Source organism: Electrophorus electricus, chromosome 16 (genome assembly GCF_013358815.1).
Source record: "Electrophorus electricus isolate fEleEle1 chromosome 16, fEleEle1.pri, whole genome shotgun sequence".
Lineage (NCBI taxonomy): Eukaryota > Metazoa > Chordata > Actinopteri > Gymnotiformes > Gymnotidae > Electrophorus > Electrophorus electricus.
In genome coordinates, this window is record NC_049550.1 from 7,344,591 (window position 1) to 7,353,717 (window position 9,127).

Genomic DNA, 9,127 nt, shown 5'->3' on the forward strand with positions numbered 1-9,127 from the left:
TTATGCCAGTATTCCATAAGCATTTCATTATCATGACTGCTGCCGTAGTTCTGATTAAGCTTTTCTTTTGCAGCTTCCATCCTAGAACCAAAGGATTCTGTGTTCCCCAGAAAAAAAAAAAAAGAAAAAAAAAAGTTGCAACGGTCTGTCCCAGATGTGCTTGGCCATCTCTAAAGCCATGTCAAATCCATTCAAATACATGGCTAAATCATAGATAAATATTGATAAGGTATTTATCAAAAGGCTTTCTGCAGCCCAATACTGAATCTGTGTTCATAGAATACCTGGAATCTCAATAGATATAATTCTCTTCCACATTTCACACTATCATATCTCTGCAGCACATTTTTGTTCATAAAAATCATTGAACTATATGTGGAATATTTCACAGTTAGGGAGTTATTGTTTGAGAGCTAAACAATTTGAAATTTAGGAAGAATATCCTCCAATAAATGGAATTTTTCTAATGTGCTTTTTGTTGGTGTGTTTTAAAAATTAGATCTAGATTATACTATGGTTTGTACAAGTCCTACTGATGTGAATTATTTAAGTGCTGATTTCTAGCATGGTACTTTTTGTATTATGTGAATGTACAAAAAGTAACACACACAAAATAAAGCAATGATAGTGTTACCTAAACGTTAGCTAAGAGAATGGTAACTAGCAAGTTACCAGTTTTATAAATATTTGTTACCCTTGTAAGTTAGCTAGTTGTTTCACACAGACATTTTCCCTAGCTTAGTGGTACCAGTGGGATTAAGGGTGTTGTAAAAAAATAAATGACTGACTAATCAATATTAATATAATGTAAGCTATTCAAATAAAGTAGCACTGAAGCAAATTTAGGGTTTTATATTGTAAAAGTACATACTTTTCCAGCCTTTTTTTGTCTCGGTGCTAGAAGCTCAGACAATTCTGTAGCATGATGAAAATTTGGTACATTCAAACACTTGGGAAGAAGTGGAAAAATCAATCCCCCTTGAACAGGTTGGCATGAGAGCTGTCAAATGGCGAGCTCTCATCAATTACAAGAATGAGCCATCATGCTGCACTGAGAACATCAAGGAACAATGCTAAAAGAATGGCTGGGCACTGCGCAAATAACTACTGGCAATATTTAAACCAGAACATTGACAGTGGTAGCATGAAAGGCATGTATGAGGGAATGAAGGAAGCCTTTGGGCCTACTGCCCACAAAATCATGGTGAAGTCAAGGACTGCATGAAGTTGAAGCCAGAGTTGTATTGAAAAGGCTGTTTGCTGATGATGCTGCCTTGAGGTCTCATACACAGTCTGGTCTCTGGAGGCTACTCATCTCCCTGGAACATGCTTATCAAGACTTTAGCCTCAAGAGTTTGGAAAAGATGGAAATCATGGCTCAGAATATGAATGAAGTCTCTAGCATCAACACTGGTGACCACACCCTGAAAGTGTTGGAACAATTCAATATCTTCTATCAACCGTCTCTAGCAACATGTCTCCTGACCCAGAGATCAACTGGAGGGTACGCAAGGGAGCCACCATCATGGCCAAGCTTTTCAACAGAGTATGGGAAAATAAGTTCATCACAACCACTAAAATGGTAGTGTATAGAGCTTGTATAAATGTACAGTCTTCTTTATAGCAGTGAGTTGGAAAACCTACATGCTAGGAGTATGTCCTCAAGAGCTTTCTTCTGCGGTGCCTGTGCAGAATCTTGGGGATCTGTTGTAAGGATTGTGTGCCAAATAAATGTTGTGGCACACAAGCTACAGGGTCCAGACTCACAGGGCACCCAATTCTGTGATACAGTGATGCCTGCAAGCATGAGCTAAATTCCACTGCCATCCATGTAGACACATGGGAAGAAATAGCTATTGATCATTATACCTGGCACCAAGCTGTGTGCACAGGTGTCACTACTGCCAAGGCAAAGTGAACATAAGTGCATTTGGACAAAACAGAGGAGGAAAGCAGCGGCAATGATCGCCCATCTGCAGCCACTAGCTTACACAATTGTCCAGAGGACTGCTACTCATGAATTGGCTTATTCGGCTACAAATGACGCTGCTTGCACTCCAACTGAAACATTGACCAGGCACGTGTATTATCTATTCAGACAGATGGTACCATGTTGATAGTGACAGTGATCACTTTGGTTACATACCCCCAGACGGTCATTTTTGTCCAGTGTCTGGCGAGCATTTACATAGATTTAACACATGTATAAGTATGCATTCTAGTGTTTAGTCTTGACTAAAGAATGAGGTATAGACCAGGTTGGGTTTCCAGGATGACTATACTGCTGTACACAGAATGAGTGGTCACTAACTGATCTGATGAAAGAGTGTAATTGTAAACTCTGGCCTCATCAGCTACAAGGCCAGAGGCCAACTACTTGTCAGCCTGGCCTAATTAAAAAGAGATTAAACAAAGACAGACAGCACTTTCCACCACCATGTTCAAAACATTAATTGAAGGAATAACTTCTGTAAGAACAGTGTTCCATGCTTCCATTACAGTTTCAGCATCTTTTAAAATCTGTGCCAGTTGTGATGGATGTTGGCAGGGGAATGTGCGGGAGAATGTGCTGCATGTGTGATTGTGCTCGAATGGCAGATGACTCGGACTCATCTGGATTTCCTTATTTGATGGTCTTTATTACTAGCTCCCGCCTACATACACAATTTCCTTTCTTAGGTTACTGCTACAATGGCTCAACGAACTCTTCAGTAGAGAAGCTACTGCTACATGGCTAATTTATACACTCATATAGCCACATGAATAACTCAATGTTTGGAATAATGAAAAGAACTGACAAATGGATTAACAGAAATAAAACCAGCAAAGGCAACGCATCTTATAGTAATTGTAAGTTTACACAGTAAGAAGAAAAAAAAAAACCTTTTCCACAGAGTAAATAAAATTTTCAAACAACCTTTCAGACTTGACAATAACATACCTACATAGACAGTTCCTTTTTTAGGTTACTGCTGCAACTACTCAAAGAACACTAAAATAAGGAAAGAAAAATGTTTATGTATTCTGACTCATTTCCAAACACAGTATAACTGGTTTGAAAATTTGAGATTCTTTTTATGTGAGAGAACTAGCACTCTTAGCTTCATCAAAGAATAAAATGCTAAATTAAATAAAATATTACTGCTCACAAATAGCAACACGGTTATATACAGTGAATATTGCGACTCCTATTAACAATACTTAGTTCCAGCATCACATATATATTCATAAAGTACCTGTAATGCGAGGTGGCCCGAGTGCCGCAGGACGCACAGACTCCAACGTCTGGGACGTACATTTATTAACATTTAACACAGAACACTAACGGCACTCGCAAGAATCATACACGATTAATACAAACAAGAAACGGTTAACATTAAATACCGACGATAAATACATCTAACAACACCACCACATTAACATTAACGTGGATTTAAATACGCAGACAAACGAGGCGCAGGTGTGTGCAGGCGTGGCCACTAACGAAGGTCCTCCCACTGCCCGTGGCTGGCCAAACTCTTCTTCTTCACTTCCCTTTAGTAGTGTACTCAACGCTACTGAGGTAAACAACGTGCGAGGGTTCAAAGGCAACAAAACCTGGATGTTCCAGTGCAGATGCATGCGTAAACAGGGAATTGTAGTTTAATTTGCTATACTAACTTTTCCAGTACTTTTCCAGTACAACATGAACCCCCGTACATATAGATTAAATAAACAACATTAATTTCTACATACAATTTTGTATGATGTCACCTAGGCAGATGTATTCTTTTTTTCTATTTTAACTCCATTACACCAGCTTGATTTAGCCAAACACTTTATTAAGCAATTGGGGTTTTTTTTGACGGTGGCCGTTCAGAGGAAGCCAGAGGCGGGGTTGCGAAAAAGTGCTCTTTATTATCCATCGGGCTTGATGGAAGCGCTTAACAAAACACAAAACAGAAATAATAATCTTTAAGGTAAACGCACTGACGTTTCTTGACTTAATGTCGTAGGTCCACTAATGTGGAGCCCCGTCTCCTGAGATCTGTGGGTTTAAATAAAGGCAAAAGCAATTCGGGAACAGCCATTTTAGCTTGCTGAGAACTGCAGTTTTGAGGAGTGTTCTCATGGGAATCCCATTCTTGTTCTTTGGAAAGTACAAAATAAGTAGTACTGGGAGTGAAAGCAAAACTGTGAGAAAGGCCTCTTCCCTTTCCAGTGAGAGCAGAGTGGAGAGCTGTCTTACCATGCCAACAGTATGGTGATCCATTTCTTCAGGATTAAAATGTAATAAGCACAATGTAATAGGGGTCCGCAGCATGGTCTGCAGGTGGTCTTCAGTCTTTAATTGTCTTGAATAAGGAAATGACCACTGATAAATGTTGGAAAAAATATAAACAATCTGACTGCACCTACAAAATGCACATTTAATAAAGTGTCCCTAATAAAGTGGTGAGTGAATGTTAGTTATAGAAAAGTGTTTCTGAGAAAGTGGGTTGAGAGTCTGATGAAATTTGGTACCAGTAAGTTCAAAAGGACAAACTATTTACTTTCTTCAAAAAACTAAATCACTGTGGGCTGGCATTTCCCTTTTAACACAACTGTGAACCTAGCTCCACCTCCCCATGCTCTGATATTTAAGATCAAGATGTATAAAAAGAGAATTCGATGAACACTCTATAGATCTTTATTTGTTTCTTCTTCTGGCATCTGTACCATTCACTTGTGTTGGGTTCATTTGTACTCTGGAGAAAATGAAAACTATTATATGTGCTACTCTTCTCCTTCTGGCCTTCAGCTATGGTAGGATTACTTCTATTTCACTTTGCCATTTTTTTTTCTCTATCATACAGCATATGTGTATGTGTGATGGACTCTCTCTCTCTCTCTCTCTCTCTCTCTCTCTCTCTCTCTCTCTCTCTCTATATATATATATATATATATATATATATATATATATATATATATATACTTCTCTTGTCCTGTGTGTGCTGTATACTGACAACTTTATTAGAAACACCTAGCTGAAGGTATTCCTTTATGTACAGCGTTAATGTCGGCAGTTAACGTATGGGCAGTTTCTGACTACAGGACCATTGCTGTAGAGATATTTCTGGGTAGTGAACAACTCTCAGCAGTGACAAATGCATGTGTAAAAGCTCTAGCACTGCTGCTATGTCTGCGCTTGTACCAATACAACACCTACTGCCATCTTAGTATCAATGCTGCAGTCAGCCACTGACCATTGATGAATGGGGCAGAGGGAGGCTAACAAATTATGCATGTCATTAAATAGCCTACAGTCTGGAACTGTAAAGACTACCATATTAGGTGTCACCAGTAAATGTAAGGTAACTATTAAAGTGGCAATTGTATGTGAGTAAGAGATTGTCTTGTGTAGGACAACATACAGACAACATTTTTGCTCTGATTGACATTTAATGTGACAGTATTAGAAGATCGCAAGCTAAAGCCCAGTAATCTGCTTTCTCTCATAGGGGAAGCGCTGAAGTGTAACTTGTGTATATCCAGTCCATTTCAACCCTGCACTCCATCAGTGCAGAACTGTCGTTACTATGTCAAGGGCTGCGGGAATGTGCAGTTCCTATCTGGCCCACTGGGTAAAATATTCCTCCCATTTTTCCCTTTCTTATATAAACTTCACTACTGGTAGGTATATACTGTGAAAATGGATCCATGGCTTAGTGAGTGAAGTTAGTGATAAACCTTAGCTAGCGCTTAGTTGATATGAATGCTTACCCCCAAATGCAAGCATCTTAACACTAAATAAAAGCTAGTAAGGACCATGTGGCATTAAGAAGCATTAATCCAGTGACGTAGCTGTCTCAAGACATGGCCATAAGACATGTTGATCTTTTTCTTACATAATGAACAGACTTTATTTTCACTTTTCAGCCTCTTCCTCAATACGCTCCTGCATGGACATGGCCACATGTAGGAACTACCAGAACATGCCAAACACGGTTGCCATTTGCTGCAGCACGGACCTCTGCAACTGAACAGACGACGCAGTACACACAGCTGTCTTATAGTTCACACCAGAGCGCTAACTAAGCTGAGAATGAACGGATTGTGATACAGGCGCTGCTTTGAGTCTAATTAAGTCTTAGCTTAAATTTAAATTTCATAATACATCATGTGTATTAGATGTTGATTCATGTGATTTTTATGAATAAAAATACAAGTTGGAATAATGAAGTGACTGTTTTCTGCATTCTAATATGATTAAAAGGAGGGATCAGACTCTCGGAGGCAATAAAGAGACTTCCTGCTTACTGTATCATTGAATTGTGCAGTTTTCTTTAGCCTGAAGTATAATGACCTAAATTGTTTAAGAAACTGTACCTAACACAAATAAATATGCTACCATATCATTAAGAATGGTTCTTTAATGTTGAGAATGGTTTTTCACCCAAATAATTTCTGGTCAGCAATGTTCTTGTCATTTTTGTAACGATTTCCCTTAAGAACAAGGGAAAGGCAGAATGCATGCGCAGGGAATGAGGGAAACAATCACAGAGGGCAAAATCAACAGAGGCAAAGAGGAAAACACAGAGGCGAGGTAACAACAATAATAGCAGGCGTAATACTGACACGACAGACAAACCAGACTTACCAAAATAACCGACAAAACTAGAAGACAAAAACACAGGGTACAAATAACCAGGACAGTTAGGCAGTAAACAGACTCAGGTGAACACAGGAACAGGGAGAACCAAAACACAGACCGGAACGAAGGAGCAGACGAGGGGTGGCGAAAACGAAACCAAGGAACAGAGCAGGGACGCAAAGGAAAACAGACATGACCAGGGAACAAGGATGCCAGGAGGGCAGCCATTCCTGACAATTATACACTGAACAATGATCAACATTGTAGAGCATGACCAACAAACTGCTTTACAATAGTGTATACTTGCACAGACATAACATGCACATATTGGTAATGTACACCTAATAGAGCACTCAGTGAATGTAGGTGTAAGCTAGGTGCTTCTAATGAAGTGGGTTTTGTTTATTATTTTGTAAAATAAATAATTACATAAATAAAATAACATAAACTAATATTTCAAATAGCTCCTTGAGTTAACAATTGGAAGAGTTTTATGTTGATTTCATGATGACAAAGCACATTATTTGATTTAATTTCCTCAATGGTGCTATTTTAACCCTTCATCTTTACAAAAGGTATTTCCTTTTGTGTTTTTTATTTGCTTACATGTGCTCATGTTTACCAAAAGCACCGTGCTGTCCAGTCTGTCTTCATGAAAACCATAACATTCAACATGAGTCTATCCACTGCCCAGCCCAGCTCAACGTTTCTGTGTAGTTTAAGATGGAAGTTGACATTATGAAATAGAATCATGCAATCTTTGTGACTTGTGTGTAAGGGGTGAGTGCCCTGTTTTGTTGACCTTGTTTTTGTTCAATGGAGTTAGGAAACACTGTTAAGCCTAGGGTTGATTGGTTTTGCTGGATTTTTGTTGTGTTACCCCCAAATGCAAGTGTGTGGGTAGCTCACACCTGAAGCTATTGTTTCTACATTAGTTATATGGCAATTGCACGGGAGACGCACATTGTCAATTATCCTGGTTGTGCTATATCTTACTCCACTGGAAAAAAGATAATTATTGCTAAATTATGTTCATCTGTATCTTGGTCTGGCAGTGACCTTTTCTTTTAATGTAAAACCCCTAATGAATAGTCATTCATTATTTCTTGACAAAATCTACATTAACAAACCTAAAAGCACTATAACATTGACAAGGTTATTTTAAGTAAACTTCTGGAACACTCCTGTCTGTTATATCTATACAAGTCTCATATTCTTTTTCAAATACATTTATTTATTTTACATTTTACATTTAGCACTGTTCATTCTAAATCTACAGCATAAAAGAGTTGGTATGACATACAAATATCTAATATTACTAAGATGAAGCCTATAAATGAAGAAACATTGGTACTGATACCAAACGGCACATTTACAGTTTATTGGCCTAATTTCTATGTAATCTCGCTGTGACTGCTGTAGAGGAGATATTACCCCAATCTCTCTGAAACCAACTCTGCAATCACACTTACTTCATTCTTGCAATGTATTCCTTCATGTGTGTGGTCCACTTTCCAACTGCTATAAATCATCATTTGTAAAGTGGGGAATTCCTGTGTAACCTAATTTCTCTTTATCTGTCCCTCTGTTTCTCTCTCTAGCTCTAAAATAAAAAAAAGATTCAAATAATGTCTAAACTAATTTGGAGTTCATATATATTTAACACCCACTTTAGAAATACCTTAGGCATAAAATCTCTAGCAACATTGCACTGCCTGATACACCTATGAAACACACACTACCACATTTCTAAATGGTTGCTGCTATCTTAAGGATTGTCTGCAGATGGTCTACAGTTTTGTCAGCACAGTGTTATTTTTCTAAGAAATTGTCCACTAAAAAACAGTTTTGGGGGGTGACAAACTATGCATGGCAACAGTGAAACATAAACTGCAACTGTAGGATAGGTAGCTAACGAAGTGGGTTACTGCTGCCAGTAAGTCGACAAGAAGATAGAATAATCTTGAAAAAAAGCGAATTTCCATATTTTTGGCGAATCCCCTGAAATGCAATGTTTCTGCTGTTTAATTGCAGAAACCTGTCTTACTGGGAAAAGCAATACTATTAACTAGACTCTAGTACTTTTACTGTACTGTGATAGATGTAACATTTTGTTATAGATATGTAGTGAGAAATAGATGTGTTGTAGATTACTGTGGGCAGACTTTCATTTTATACAAAACTAGAACTAGCTCCCCGACAAACATTAAAACAGAAATCATTGAGAAAGCAGCACTTATGTCACTTAATGAAATGTAAATTTATGCTCGTGTGTGTTTGTGTGTGTGTGTGTGTGTGTGTGTGTGTGTGTGTGTGTGTGAGTTGTCTTTCCCTAGGTGTATGTCAGAATCCAAATCTGGTAGCAGGTTTCCTCACCCTTTCTGACCTTGACTCTGCTCCATTCCTCTCTAGGTCTACCAGCCCGCTGACCACTCCTACATAAAGACCCCTCCCGGAGGCAGAAGAGGAAGGAGGCAGTTTTTGGTGGTGGCAAGTGCAGTAACAGGTTTTTGG

At 38.5% G+C, this 9,127-nt stretch overlaps 1 long non-coding RNA gene across 1 annotated transcript; it reads left to right on the forward strand.

The window, feature by feature from the left end:
- The first annotated feature begins 4,645 nt into the window (after positions 1-4,645).
- LOC113576385 lies at positions 4,646-6,283 on the forward strand. The gene is made up of 3 exons (XR_003410506.2): positions 4,646-4,785; positions 5,481-5,603; positions 5,899-6,283. It is a non-coding gene; the product is annotated as an uncharacterized LOC113576385 (long non-coding RNA).
- Positions 6,284-9,127: the final 2,844 nt, after the last annotated feature.